Source organism: Malaclemys terrapin, chromosome 3, assembly GCF_027887155.1.
Source record: "Malaclemys terrapin pileata isolate rMalTer1 chromosome 3, rMalTer1.hap1, whole genome shotgun sequence".
Lineage (NCBI taxonomy): Eukaryota > Metazoa > Chordata > Testudines > Emydidae > Malaclemys > Malaclemys terrapin.
Genome location: NC_071507.1, coordinates 76,711,084 through 76,727,138, shown reverse-complemented (window position 1 = coordinate 76,727,138; position 16,055 = coordinate 76,711,084). Strand labels below are relative to the sequence as shown.

At 44.5% G+C, this 16,055-nt stretch overlaps 1 protein-coding gene across 2 annotated transcripts in view; it reads left to right on the top strand.

The window, feature by feature from the left end:
- The window catches only part of TBCE (tubulin folding cofactor E), a 91,682-nt gene that overhangs the window by 15,886 nt on the left and 59,741 nt on the right, over positions 1 to 16,055 (top strand). Inside the window, exon 1 of one of the 2 annotated variants that reach the window (XM_054022323.1) lies at positions 14,763 to 14,860. The exons of the other annotated variant lie outside the window; for it this stretch is intronic. The gene's annotated coding sequence lies outside the window, so the exon portion shown is untranslated. Of the gene's footprint in view, positions 1 to 14,762; positions 14,861 to 16,055 lie in introns of those variants that run through there. 2 annotated transcript variants of the gene reach the window in all.

The following is a 16,055-nucleotide window of genomic DNA, read 5'->3' as shown; positions in this document are numbered from 1 at the left end:
TTACTACAATTAGGATGAGAAACCACCCAATGAATTTTGCCCTGGGAAAAATAAAATGAGTTAATGTTTTATATTTATAGATCATTACTGTCAGGTACAAAGGTCACCTTCCAGAAACTTCTAGATTCTAAAACCAAGCCCCCAAAAACTTAACTCCACATACTTTGTCCTCTTCCTTATCTAATTACAGCTGGATTTATGGACTAGGCATGATCTCAATCACCACCCATTTTCTTCCCATCCTCCAGGCATTTTAGACATTTTCCAAACTTACTGTTTCCTAATGGCTAGAGCAACAGCCTCAGTGCTGCTGTCGTTCCTTCCCTTTTTGCTTCAATTCTACAGATTGAAATAGAACCTAATGTTTCCAATATTTAAAAAAAAAAAATCTCATGTCTCTTGAATGTGTTTTGTACATGAGTGACAAAAGTGCAAAGAATGAGGGAAGAGACTGAAGTGTTTTCTCCAAAAATCTTTTCACTCTAATTTACCTTTGCATAATATGCTTAAATGCTTTGCTGAATGAGGACCCGAATGGTGTGCAATGCATTTCTTCTCCCACTTCCACACTAAACCTTGGCTCCGCCCCCACCTCCTCTCAAGGGTTAACCAGTTAACCCAGCCAATGAATTTCCTGCTTTCTTGTGGCCAGTAAAGCTCCAGCAGCAGCCTTTCCCAAAAGGGCAACGCAACCTCCTGCGGCATTATATGCTATTTAATTTTCACTGTAATATAAAATACTAAATGTGGGATTTAGAAATGCACTTGCCATTAGAGAACTTCACTCTTTTTGTCAACCTTTTTATTATTGGATCAGTTCTAATTACTGTACACTTAGCAAATGTGAACCCCTATCAAATGTAATAGCTGTACATGGGGCTCAGTAGATGGTACATCTCTTCTTTATTCTAGCCTTCGTTGCTCTGCCTTCTCAAGGTTATAGGCAAATTCATTTTCAAGGAGCTACCTCTGCATTTAAAAAAAAAAAAAACTGTTTGAAAGCAGTAGCACATAAGTGTTCTGTCTGGAACAATGGAAGCTTTTGCTGGATGAGGATTTAAATGGAACTCCTCTAACTGGGCTGTGAGGATTTACTGTTTCAGGAAAGGGATATTGATTTTTTTTTGTTTCTTTTTTCCTGTACTGAGCTACCCAGAGGTGAAGAACACCTTCCTGCAGAGAGATTGGTCTGATATATCTTCATTAGCTGCAGCTCTCTCCTTATTTGAAGCCAAGTGAGAGCAGTTCATCTAGCGTAGTGTTTCAGTGCTAGCTCCTTCCTCTGGAAGAGCCAGAATGAAACCAATCACAGTACTTAACCTGTTTCAGTTGAAAGGGAGAGAGAACTTTAAAGGACACACACATCCTGCCGCTAGGAAAGACTACATGGTGTGTAAATTTATGCAGAACTCCTCCCTGTGTTGATAAAATTGTGTTGGAAGACAATAGGTATTACACTTAAAATTACCCAATTCATAAATTATCAGCTACTGGTTACATGTAACTGTCATACAACTAGCTTTTCCTGGTCATGATTAAAACTAGGGCAAAAATCAGTGAATAGTGAAGATAGTTACATAACTATATTCCAATTTTTGCTGCCTGAAAAACAATCTGTTCCATGCTGTCTGGATAATCTTGTGTAAGATTAACATCTTCCCTTACAACCAATTAATGGAAATCAAATTTGAAACTTGCTTCAGTCAGTTTTGTGCTCGACCAAGAGACGAATGAGTGGAAGATGAGAAAATCTGACAAAGGTATTGCTAATCCAGTCATACTTGGAGTTTCTCATTTTAAATGGAGCAGCAGAAGCAAATACTGCCTGGTTTAAAAAAAAAAATCTATGTATTGCATGAGAATTGACTGAAAATTACATTTTTTTTTTTTTTTTTTAGGGGGAGTCTGATATACGTAACTACAGTAGATTCTACTTAATAGAAATCCTGATATTCACAACTTCCAGTTAATGGCAACATGTTGCTGGGAACCAATCCCATATCATTAACATCACTGTTAACAGGATTTGGATATTTGCAAGGGCATGCTGCTTATTATCAACCTCTTTTGAAAGAAAGGTGCCACCTGCAGGCAAGTTTGGAGGCTGCAGCCAGGGAAGGATGTGTTGGGACATGCCTTCTCTGGCTGCTGCCATGCAAACTTGCCTGTAGTCAGTGCTCAGCCTGCCCCAGACCTTCCTTTTGGGGCTGCCACCTGGCAAATCTGTCTGCACACAGGAGGTAAGAGGCTATGGGCTGGAAAGAGAGGCTGTGGGAAGGGCAATAGGAAGGAGGGGGCTGCAGACTTGCCTGCATCCAGGAAGTAAGGGGATGCAGGCAGGGAAGGGAGGCTGTGGGCAGACCAGTAGCAGGGATTGGGGCTATAGTCTTGATGCTGGAACTGCATGGTTCCTCTCCCTGTGCTCTCCAGGTTGTGCCCTGCTGGGGAACTTCATGCAGGGAAGAATGTGCTGAGCCTTAACCCCCTGGAGTGTGTGCAGGAAGAGTTATGGGTATGCAGCTCCGTCAGCTCCAGCGCTCCCGTTCCCTGTAGAAAGCCCCAGCCTCTAGGCTGCTGTCCTCCCTGCAGGCAGGTTTGCAGGACTGCAGGCAGTGAAGGCCTCCCAGCACTTCTGTCCCTGGCTGGAGCTTCACAAACCTATCTTTTACTTATTAGCAACTGTTGGATAATAGTAACTCCTTGCTGGCAGCCAAAGAGATGGAATCTACTGGATAGAATCATTACTGGATATTTTTTAGTAGCTCTGAGCAGCACTTGCACAAATGTTAACTTTAGAACCCTGAAACTTTAGGCCCAGGTGCTCTTGTGATACAAGTTGTTTCTCACATAACTGTGATATATACAGTGCTGTAAAATAGAAAACTAAGACTTCATTCATCAATGTTGATGTTTTGTGGTTTCCTTTTCCAGTTACTATCAAAACTCAAGTAGCATAGCAGGACACCAGGGGCCTAGTTTATTGATCTCTATTTCAACCCTTGTTGTTTTTATCTTTCATAAAATTGGCTTATTACGGGTATATCTTCACTGCAGCGTTAGCCTGGGCTCAAGCTCAGAGGTTGCTTTATGTCATCCTTCTATGCATACATAAAAACCTCTCTTCTGAGAAAAGTGGTGCTTTTAATCCTACCTAGCTAGCACAGCTGGGGGTAGGCGTGTTAGAGTATCTGTTCTGCTTTCATTTGAGGTGATAAGCCACCCCCCTTGCAATGAGAACACAGGCTAAATCACTTCCAGTGCTTTCCTGGAATTCCCACAGACTTCCCCACCCCCTGTGCCCAGAAGGACAGACAAGTTCTCCCACAATTCACTGGGAAAGAACCACAGAGAAGAGTAGTTTACTGCAGCACAAAGAACCATGGGATCTGACTCCAGAAGCCCTAGCAAGCCACTAGGGAACACAGCATCAGAGAGAATACACTAACTTAGGTAATGCTTTATAGTGTGACTCCTTGCATCTGGGCTAGGCTTGGCTAACCACACAGGCTAACTTCAGCCAGACCTTTGTGAGGGAAAAGCTGATTTAGGCCCATGGGAAGCTGTCAGACAGTCTTCCTTCAGTGTATACGTGGGGATGTATGCCCATACCACACGAAGGAGCTACAGTTGACCGTGGAGAATCACACTGAGACTCTTTATGGGGGGGGGGGGGGGTGGCAGCTGCTCTTGCTTACCCCATGGCCCTGGGCTGAGACTGGAAGTACTTTGAAGTCTTGCAGGTGTGGGAGAGGGACTCAGCCCAGGGGGTTGATCGTGAGCTCAAGACCGTGGGAGAAGTGGAACTGGCTAATGCAGGAGTGTTAAAAAATCCCAGGGAAGGGACCTCACAACAGACAGGGGAGCCCCTGAAAGACCAGCAGGACCCACTAACTCCAAGCCCCATGGGTACGGAATGGCTGACCCAGAACAAGGATGTCATTGGGGAACAGAACAAAGATCGCATCATGAGCCAGGCATATGAACAACTGGCTGCTGTCAACAGGGAGGTAATTAACCCACAGAGGGCAGTATGATGGCCAAGCTTTGAGTACAGATAGGGAACACTTTTACTGCTTGGTATAGGCCTATAGGGTGACTCCCTGACTAGTGAAGTCTGGGCCCAACTCCTGGTACCCCACCCCTTTTTGAGGGAGTTTCTCCAGCTTGTGCATTCAATACCATGTGCCAACCACCTGGGGAGGGAGAAAACAATGGAAAGAATTACCAGCCAGTTCTGGCTAGGCATCCACGAAGAGGTGAAAGATTACTGCATGTTCTGCCTGGAGTGCCAGCCGACAGGACACAAGAACACTGCCAATGCCAGTAATAGACACTCTCTTTGAGAGAATTGATATGGACTTGATAGGGCAACTAGAGAAGAGCATGACTGGACACCAACATATAGTGGTGATCATAGATTGTTCCACACTGTATCCCAAGGCTATTCTGCTTTGCACAACTAATGCGGTGACCATAGCGGCGGAACTCATGAAGGTCTTCACAAAGGTGGGGATCCCCAAGGAAACAGTAACAGACTCGGGGACAAACTTCATATCATGACTGATGATGAATGTGTGTGAGCTGCGGAAAATCAAATCTTTGAGAAGGTCCATCTATTCCCCCCCTCCCCTCCAAACAGATAGGTTAGTCAAATGCTTCAACTGAAGGGGACACTAAGAAAATTTGTGGCTGAAGACCCCCACCACTGGGATCACTTCTTACCACCCCTCCTATTTGCATTGTGCAAAGTCCCCCAGGCCTTGATGGGGGTTTTGATCTTTGAGTTGTTGTACAGAAGGCAACCCCAGGGGAACTGAGATCTAGTTTGGGAAACCTGGGACCAGGGTAGTACAGTACATTCTCTGGCTATGAGAAAAGCTGAAGACATTAGGAGCCTTTACAAATGAAAATCTCTCTTAAGGGCCCAAGCATGTCAAAATAAATCTATGACAAGGATGCTAACCCACCTGAATTCCAACTCGGTGACAGAGTACTGCTGCTAGTGCCCAGCTCGGAGTCAAACTTAGTGGCTAGATAGCAAGGGCCCTTCAGGTGGTATGCCAGGTGGGAGCAATGGATTATGAAATTCAGCAACTGGGGAAGAGGAAAGAGACCCAGATTTATCACATAAGCCTTCTAAAGGCCTGGCAGGACCACGACAGCATGTTCATAACATCCTTCCCTCCCAATCCAGAACTGGGCCTCCAGGCTTTGTTATCTCAGGACTCAGACATAGTTCTTGAGGGGGAAGGGCTCTAGCTATCCCTGTGGGCTCCAGTGTTGCAGGTGGTCCGATCTTTCCCTTTTGTTTTCTCAGAACAAACTCGGAGAACCCAGCTGATTTGTCACCACATCATAACAACCTGGGCAGAAGGTCTGGGAAAGCCACCACCCAGGGCCAGAAAAATGTGGGGCACTGTTCATCAGGAGCTTCAGGTAATGTTGGACCTGCGGATGGTAGAGGAATCTCACAGCAGGTGGCAGAGCCCCATTGTCGTGGTGCTCAAGACCCTAGATCTGACCAAGGGCTACTGGCAGATTCCGATAACATTTGGGTCTCAAGAGAAAACAGCCTTTGCAACAACCTTCAGCGTGTACCACTTCAAGACTGTACCCTTTGGTCTTCATGGAGCTGCTGTCACCTTCCAAAGGTTGATGGATGCAATCCTACAATTGTACCATCAGTGTGCAGCAACTTGCATAGATATGATCATTTACAGTTGTGATTGGGAGAAACACCTTGAGCATATATTGGCAGTCAGACGGGCCCTTGAGGACGCTAGCCTCAAAGTAAACGCAGCCAAGTTCTGATTGGGGTTTCATGAGGTGATGTATTTTTGATACACTGTCGGAAAGGGAAAACTTAGGCCTTCAGTTAGGAGAGTCCAGGCTTTGATGGACTTCCCTATCCCATGAACAGAGGCAAGTTAGACAATTTTTGGGATGGGCTAAGTACTATGGACAATTCATATCCAGGTTTGGCATGATAGCCAGACCCCTCACAGACCTGATGAAGAACTCTAGCCTCAAGAAGGTTGCTTGGTCTGAAGCCTGTGACCAAATCTTCAGGACCTTGAAAGATCTCCTGAGCAGTGAATCAGTCTTCTGCAACAGTTCATATTCCATGACGATGCTTCAGATGTATGGCTGGGGTGTATTATCCCCGGACTTTGAGGGAGAAGAACATCCAATACTCTTCATCAGACTTACTTGAGTATAGAAAAAGAAGTCTTGATGGTAAAATGGGCTATAAAAGCATTACGGTATTGCCTACTGGGAAATCCCTTGCTCTTCATAATGGATCATGCACCCTTCCGCTAGCTCAGTTCCATATAGGCCACAGGCCAGGGAACAAACATTAGAATGCAGAGGTTTTTGTCCCTGGACAAGGACTGCAAGACTTTGACTCGGAAACCCCAGCACCAGACTAAAGGGGTGTGTATGTTGGGGTGGATAAACCCACACTGGAGCATTAAGAGTGAAAGAACAACTCTGGGCCCAGGAAACCACACCCTGACAGGCCTGCAGGGCATGTTCCATTTGGAGGAGAGTCTTAAAATGGAGTCTCTTCAGCACAGCAGGTTGGTGGACAGAAAAAGGCAGACCTGCATTCACCACGGGAGAAGGACTGTGCCAGGAAGGCATCTTTTGGGGAGGTCCGCTATGTGTAACTGAGATTCCCTACCCTCCTGAGACCCATGGACCAGGTCTCCAGGGACATCAGCCTGCCAGAATGTGCCCCAAGGGGAGGGATAGAATGTCAGGAAAGGTCCATGGGAGAGCGTTAGCTGGACTTAAGGGAGCCCCTGGATCAGAACCCAGTGAAGTGGGAGGGCCTGGGTTCTCCTATCTCACAACCATTAGGCAGGGCTGCCACCACAGACTTTAACTACTGGGAGGGAGGCTCATCGGCTCACAGAAACACTATTCATTAGTCATCACTTCAAGATCTGACTCCTGATTTGGAAGAGCTATTTTGCAATCTCTTTTTCAAATAACTTCTACTTTCCACTTCCTGGAAGATGACTGCTAGTTAATCATTATAAGTGTGATCTGTGACGGGTGCCACCTGGAACTGGGGTACCACTGAGCCCGCCTGACCCACCAGCCTGGGCTCCGTTTACACTGTACTGCTGTGACAGGCCCTCAAGCCCCCTCCAGCACACACAGGTAGGGACACATCCAGCTGCAGCTACATACAGATGCTGAGATCAGCTCTGGATGGGAAAGCTCAGCTAAGACACCTCCCACTTCCTAAGGCATGCACCCCCCTCTGGAGTGTAAACCCAAAATTATACCGTCTTGTGCTGCACAAAGAACTGTACAGCATAAGCTCATGAAATTCACCCCCTCCCTCAATGTGGAGAGGAATATACACCACTTTCTACCCCAAGTAATGTCTCCTGCACACTGGTTTTAGACAAAGCAAAAATAAATTTATTAACCTACAAAAGATAGATTTAAAGTGATATCAAACAGATCAAAGCAGATTGCATTTTTGTTTTATTTGTTTAGTAATCTAAGCTTTATATACTAAAGAAATTGGATACGAGTAGCAAATTCTCACCCTAAATGATGATTTAACGTGGCTGCAGGCTCTTAAGGGCAAGCTGCACTTGCTTGCAGCTTAAAACCCCAGATATTCCTTTCACAGGCTAGAAATCCCTCTAGCCTGTTTCCAGCCCTTCTCCCCAGTTCAGTCCTCATTTCTCAGGTGTTTCCAAGCATCTCCTTTGGGCGGGGGAGTCACAAGAACCACAGTGATGTCACTTCCCTGCTTTAAATAGCTTTTGCATATGGCGGGAACCTTTTGTCTCCAACTTTAGTTGCCTTTCAGTGGAAAAACACTGGTATTCTATGATGGAGTCCAGTATCAGGTGTCTTGGTCACATGCCCCTGTAGGGCCACAGCAGCCATGACACAGAGGCTGTTTGTAGCGTCATCAGGAAGACTTCCCCCACCCCACCCGCGTGGGCGATTAACATCTTCTAAGACCTATGGTTCTCCCTAATGCCCCTTCCCAGCCAGCCATCTAGACTGATTGCATTCTGCCTAGTGGGCGTTCCCCAGGTGCAAACACTTTTGTAATAGCTGCATAGATAATATTCCTAACTTCAGTTACCAAAATGATACATGCATACAAATAGGATAATCATATCATATTCAGTGAATCAGAACATTTTCAATGGTATTTTACATGACCTTACATAAAATACATCATAGTTATGCCACAAGCATATAACAATATTACTATGAAGAATATGGGGCATAATGCCACAGGATTCACATATGCAGTAACTTGAAGAAGAAAGAATGGTAACTTACCTGATAGTAACTGTGGTTCTTTGAGAAGTTCTGAACATGTGGATCTCACGACCCACCCTCTAGCCCTGCAGCTCAGTCTGATAAATGAGTATTCGGGGTAGTGAAGGAACTGAATTGCAGTTGGGATTACTGCGCCCTTTATGCCATCAGGACAGGGAGAGGACGACGACGTGAGGGAATGTAGGGCACATGTGTGACCCATACTGGACAATGCTAATGAAACTGTTCTGATCTCCTGTGCTGGGGCACATGGGATCCATACATGCAGAACATTGTGAAGAACCACAGTTAATATCAGGTAAGCAGCTGTTAATTACAATATGTAGTGTTTGTGGTAAAATTTCCTTGACTTGATAAGTATTACAGTATACTATTACGGGTATAACTTGATGCAAACACCAACCAACCACTTTAAAATGTAATATTAATTCAATTTGATTTAGAAAATAAAACATTTATGCTTAATATTATTCCTGCATAATCTCATAAGTAATTGCCTTTAATGTCCAAAAACATCAATTTTGAAAGATATGTACTCTAAAGTGATTGATAGAAAATGTCTTAATTAAAAATGGGACATTTTCACATTATTTCACAATGTTTTTCATCATAGTTTTAACCCAAGTTGTTTGATTTCTATTTTCCTTATAATCTGAATCTTTTAAAAACTTTTAAAAAAAAGTTACCAATTGTGTTCTCCATTCTGGCCAGGCATGTTTTTCTGTAGAACTGGTTCCAAATCTATTTTCTTGTAATATTTCAGAATCCTCTTGCTGCTTGTTTGTTAAAATGGAGTTAAAACTGAGTACACCTAAAGGAAGATATAAACAGCATACATCAAAAATTGACAAAACAAAGTTTTAATTCTTAGTTTTGTTTTCTTCAAAGCTTTAAATATTTATTAAGTAAGGTAGGTCAAGAGCCAGAATACCTTGAGGAGACCCAACCTCTGAAGGGCAATGGAACCTTGTTGCAATTTAAGCCCATTGCTTCTTGTCCTATCATCAGAGATTAAGAAGAACAATTTTTTCACCCTCCTTCTTGTACCAACTTTTTATGTACTTGAAAACTGCTATCATGTCCTCCCTCAGTCTTCTCTTCGCCATACTAAACAATCCCAAGTTTTTCAGACTTTCCTCATAGGTCATGGTTTGTAGACCTTTAATTATTTTCATTGCTCTCTTCTGGACTTTCTCCAATTTGTCCACATCTTTCCTGAAATTGGTGCCCAGAACTGGACATAACACGCCAGTTGAGGCCTTATTATAATAGAGTAGAGCAGAAGAATTTCTTGTGTCTTGCTTACAACACTCCTGCTGATACATCCCAGAATGATGATTGCTTTTTTCTTCTTTTTTCTGCACCAGTGTTACACTGTTGACTCATATTTAGCTTGTGATCCATTATAACCCCCACACTTGTTTCCACCGTACTTCTTCCTAGTAGTCATTTCCCATTTTGTATGTATGCAACTGAATGTTCCTGCCTTAGTGGAGTACTTTGCATTTGTCCTGCAGAACCAGGGATGACGGAAAGTTGGAGAGCTTTAACAGGCCTGCAGGGACCAGAGCCTCAAAGTGAACTAAGTCAATGGCAGCTTCATTAAAATATTTGAGGGTTGGTGTCACATTTTGGGGTGCAATTCAGAACTGAGAAATTGTCATTGTTTGTATTTTAACTGAGTGAACACGAAATGCATCTGTTACTTATGGCTGCCTGTCTGGAACATACATGCAGACAGCATGCACTGTGTGTTTCTGTATGCTGTACAGCTCTGATTCAACCACTTAGAATCCAATACCCTGCCAGCAGTTATCTCGCACACTTATGTCTTTACCAGACACCAATATACCTGCAGTCCAAACTTCCCTAGACTCATGTGGTCTGATATGTCCAGCTGTCTCTTGCAACATTCAGAGGAATATCAAGATCAGTCTGTTCATTTAAGGAGACAAAACACACCTGTTTGCCTCATTAAGTGTCTGTGAAATGCAGAAAGTTTGCAGAATAGCAGCAGACTTTGCAAGTCCCCAGAATACCCTGCTACAACTCCCTTTACTAAATCCAAAAGCCAAATGATATTTATACAATTGCTCTAAACATGCCTAAAAAGCCTAAATAATAAGCGATTTACTACATCCAAACAGTAACAAAACATATATAAGCATTTGATCAAGATACTTACAAACAGGCTAAATCTAGGGATGCTTAGATCCATGGTAGTTGGCTCCGGCCTAGTCAGGTAGGTATTAATGATGAACCCTTTAAGAGTTTACTTTTTTATACCCTTCAACAAACAAGTGACATCATTGCCAATGATTGACTTCAGCTAAAAACCAATGTGAGACAGTTCACCCTTATTTCCAGTCTTAATCCAGATATGATTTACACCCTCCTTTCTCCCCAAGGAGTTTCCTCCCTCTCTCTTCCCCTCCTTCCTGCTGACTAACAGTTTTTAATTTGCACCTCCGTTCACATAGGCCCTAGTTTTTGAGATAAGACTGGTATGTGGGGTGGGAAGGGCCACGTTGGCTCATTTTAAGACAGATTCTTTTTCTTATTTAAAACCATCTGCAGTCACCCTTATCAGTCAGAGACTTTGTTTTTAGAAACTTTCACTTATCTCAGTAGTTATTCTTTGAACCAGACATCCTCCCTACTTCATTCCTTCTCGCTTTATACCTCATCACTTTCAAGGCCTTCCTTCTACTTGCTAGACAAAGGCCTTTCTTTACAACACACATATATTTCTTAACCAAACTTTAAACTAATTAAAATTCTTTAATTTTATATGTATCCTACACCCCTATACCAAATTTCAAGCTCTAGAAACCTCCCCATCTTGCTGCACCAGTCTTGCCCAGATGTGTCCAAAAGACACTAAACCTCTGGAAGTACTATTCACTTTTTAGCCACGTGGACTTAGGGCTTCCCCCACTTTGTTCCCATATTTGCAGCACTACCTACTTCTCCCTCCCAGCCTTCCCTGCCATATTCTTCACTTGAGTATCCCAGCTCAGTACAGCACAGAACAGAGGCACTTATCTGATCTCAGTGCTACATCTGGGTTCCTCTTTTCTTTCCATGTTGACTCTTGCATCTCTTCTTACCTGGTTTTTATTTTATTTCTATTTTCTCTCACACACACTCCTTCCTTCTTCCCTCTCACCTTCTTCCTTGTGTCCATGAGTCTCTGCATTCAGTCACCATGCTCCTGCTACACCTAACTGCCTGGTCCAGGCTTCGTTTCCTAGCCAGGTACTATGCTTACCTCACTGCTGAGTTCACAGAGCTGGACTTTGTGTTAACAGAACAACACGGCCACGCAGGGTTGAGATGAGATGAAGAGATTGAATCCCTGCATTAGGTGAAAAACCCAGTGCAAACTTGTCACATTCTGGGGTGCAGTCCAGACCAGTGAGGGGTTGTCACCACCTACCCTGCAATCTTGGGTGCCTCATAAAGCTTTGCTGTTGTAGCCCTCCAACCTGGGCTGTTCACAAACAGCATGCAGGTCCCACTCTGAGTATAGCTACAGCTCTGGTCCAGCAGCTCTGACCCAGCAGCCTGTCAGCAACACACCAGCCATATTCTGGCTTCTAGTAGCCTTGGTTACTTCATGCAGGATGATCACAACACATTCCCAGTCCCAAATTTCCCCCAAACCGTGTGTTCTGCACTAGCCAGCCCTGTTCTGGGAAATTTAGATATTAGAGGTCCATTGCCCCTGTAAGGGGCAAATATTTAACAGTTTGCTACTTTAACTGGAGTTACCCAAACAGTTCAGTTTAAACACAGCACTGGATTAGTTTTGATTTAAAAAACAAAACAAAACATTTGTTTAACTACAAAAAGGAGTACAAGTATAAGGAGTTAAAGTCAGAAATGGTTACAAGATAAAAAACACTTTCTAGTAATTAAACTTAACAAGCTAGACTTGGTTCAAGACAAAATCTTTACCACATGTTCCCAGCAACACTGCTGACCAAGTTCTCAGGCCAGAACCCTTCCCAAATTCCAAAGGCTGGTTCCTTTGTCATCTTGAAGGAGAGAGAATACACGGGGGTTTTTTGCCCTTCACTTTTGAAATGCAATTTCCAGAGGGTTAGTTACCTCTAGATAAAGTTCCTTCCAGCTGGGAGGGCAAAGACTTTTTTTTTTTTTAATTAATGGAGATATCCTATCTCCTAGAACTGGAAGGGACCTTGAAAGGTCATCAAGTCCAGCCCCCTACCTACACTAGCAGGATCAAGTACTGATTTTGCTCCAGATCCCTAAGTGCCCCCCTCAAGGATTGAGCTCACAACCCTGGGTTTAGCAGGCCAATGCTCAAACCACTGAGCTATCCCTCCCCCCAACAGAGTCTTATTTTCACCATGAGACATGGAGTGTCATGGTGAAAAAAGTTTCATGTTGTTGTGTGTTAAAATACAGATTGATCTGTTCCTGTCTTTCCTTGCCCCCATTGCCAAATAATGCCACTTGACCAGTGATTGCTAGTCAATTTTGATGACACCTGGCTAGAAGCATCAGCTTAACCTTTGTCTTTAAGGAACAACTTTACCCCTTCTGTTGGGTAAATGCACTTCATCATGATTTCAGCTTATCTTCATAACTTTACATATAATGTTGCTACACACATTTCACCAAGATATTGACTAGTGAATTATTAGTTTTCAAATGATACCCCAACAGGTATATTTTGTACAAAGATGATTACAATAGTGTCTAGGGTGTGAATACGGGGTGCATTCATTCAGTCAAAAGATCCTATGATTGGAAAGTTGCCTTGAGTTTTAAATGACAGTTGAAGTTAGTGGGAGCAATATAGTCTCTGAAAATTAGGTCCAAGGTATCTTAATTTGGGCACCTACAATCTGCTTTCACTTAAGAAATATTTTACCTGTAACTTGCTCAAGGTCACACACCAAATCTGTGTCTGAGCCTGGTACACAGGAGTCCTCATTCCCAGTCCAGTATCTCATTCATAAGAACACACAGGAGATGCTGCATCCTTGTGAGACATTTGTTCAGTAATTCCGTACCAATGTCAAGGTGTATTGATTTTAGTAACAATTTAAATTAGTAAGCAAGAAACCTTGATTTAAATAATCAAATGTAAAACAAGATTAAAATTGTACTTTTTAGTTAAAGGTTAATTCTTATTGGTTGGTAAGCATTAACAGACAAATATTGATTTGCCACTAAAGATAGTCTTTACACTAATTTTGGTGTTGCTTTTTGCTAACCAGGAGGATACACACCGTATTTATACACAATTAAGGAATGTTATAGTTTAACTTACATTTGTTCAATTTTTAATGTTTACATTTTTATGTTAGAAAATGGTGAATGATGTATTTCCTCTGATTATTATTTTTTTTACTCGTGATTTGTTTCAAGCTCTATTTAATTAGAAATTCAAATCAGATTAAAAGTGCACAAACCCAGCAATTTAAAATGTTTTAATTACTGAAATAAAACTCTTAAATGAGTTAGATATAAAAATGTTTTCTCAAAAAAAGTATCAAAACGTTTTATAATTAAAACTAATGTATTGGACAAAGAAAGTATCTGTTGCTAATGAATTAATTGATTGTTTCTGGTCACCATGTTCTTCAAGATTTTAAAACTAGTCAAGCTCATCCTTACAAACCTAGTTTGTATTCATATTTTTGGATGAGGAAACCAAGCTTTTCTGCCTTTCTCAACTTCCAGTTTGTTTTTTAACTTTGAATAAACTAGTCATTGAACTTAAGTAGTTGAATAAACTGAAATAAAAGAGAATATTTTTGTACCTACAGAAAAGTGCTGGTTTAGCACTTCAACAAACTGGTTCCAAGTGCTTAGGCTGTCACTAACCCTGGTTTCAGGGGCTAGACTTGCTTTAAAAAGTGGCCCCCAAACATGTACTTAACTGTTTTAACAGGTGAAAATTTACGCCTTACCATAAACTGTAATAATTTCACGTTTAATTTTAAGTAGGTTTATTTTTCTGAAATAAATTGGTATTTAATTAAAAATCCAATTCAAATAAATCATCAATTTTTATCCACTCTGGCCCACCAGTTGATCAGCCCGAAGCGGGGCCGCAGCTGAACACTCACTGGCCCAGGCGGCTCACTGCATCCCCGCCGCCAGGCGCAGCAACAGGGTGGAACTATTCGTCCAATCAGGAAACGCACCACAACCAACAGCCATTCAGAAAAGAGCTATCCGCACACATTCCTCTGCAGCGCCTCCCCGCGATGCATCATGGGGTTTGTGGTCCGGGTAGCTCGTGGCTCCCCATGAGGAGTGACCGAAGAACTACGTTACCCAGGAGCCTCTACGGCGCCGATTCTGTGACTATAGAAGGAGGAGGAGCGTTTTAGTGTTTCCGATGGGGCGACCAATGGGAGGCGGGGGAAATAGGCGGGCCTTGAGCGCTTTGAACCAATGGGAAGGCGGCGGGGCGGGTCTCTGTCCGTCGGTTTGTTTGGGGAGGGAACGGTCCTTACCGGGAGGAGCTCCAGCCGGCCGCGGCGGGATTCAGGTACCGGCCCTAGGGGCTAGCGGGAGCCGGCCAGCGGTTCGGGACCCTCGGGCAGGGGCCCCGCCCGCTCTGGGAGGCGCTGAGCCCCTTGGCGCCGGCCCCCGCGCTGCTGAGTCACCCGCTCCCCGGTTGCGCGCGGGCTGCTTCGTGCCGGCTGCGGGGCGGCCCCTCCCCGCTGTGCTCTGGCGGCGCCGCCTGTGCAGGGCCCCGGCCCACTGCCTGCCCCCGTGGCCTTCTCCCGGCGGCGCGGGGCGATGGCCTTAATGGGTCTGTCTTAGCCGAGCCCGTGTGCCCGCCCCGTCACGCCCCGTGTTTCCAGCCCCTGCCTCCTCGCGGGGCTGTACCGCGCGGACCTCCTACCGGGGGTGACCCTGGGGCCTCCCTGCTGCAGCCGAAGTTTGACGGGCACATTCCCTCCAAAGGAGGGCGGCCTCTGCCCCGGAGACTTAGCCCCAACGGGGGCCTAGCTTCCAAAGCGCCCTTGTTTGGTTTTGGTCTCTAGGGAGAACTGGAAAACCTGCTTCCGGTTCAAGCTCTCTCTGATCTCTCATCACTCCATACAAAGATTGTCACCTAGCATGGCCATCACTAGAGCTGGTTAAATTTCTGGAGCAGTGGTTCTCAACCCACAGCCCAATCAGCACCCAGCTGCAGCCCCTGTGACATTCTCAGGGACATACAGATAGTATAGATCAGGGGTCGGCAACCTGTGGCACGTGAGCTGATTTTTACTGGCACGCTGCTGCCAGCCGGGGTTCTGGCTGCCAGCCCCACTTAGTCCGCTGCCTGCCTGGGTGAACGGAACCCTCGGTCTGGGGTCCTGGCCGCTGGCCCTTTGCCAGCCGGCGTCCAGGCCTTTGGCCCTGCTCAGCCCGCTGCCAGCCTGGGGTACCGGCAGCCAGCCCAGGGCTCTGCTCTTGACCTGGGCCGTGTGCTTTGCAGCCACCCTGGGGTACCGGCACCCAGCCTAGGGCTCTGCTCCTGGCCTAGGACCAGCGCTCTGCAGCCACCTCCAGCTTCTAAAAAAATCTCGCATGTCTTGCACCCCCAGAAAGGGGGTCTCGCACCCCCTGGGTGCATGCACCCCAGGTTAAGAACCACTGCACTAAACTGATAAGATCTGCATTTTAATTTAATTTTAAATTAAGCCTCTTAAACATTTTAAAAACCTTGTTTACTTTACACACAACAATAG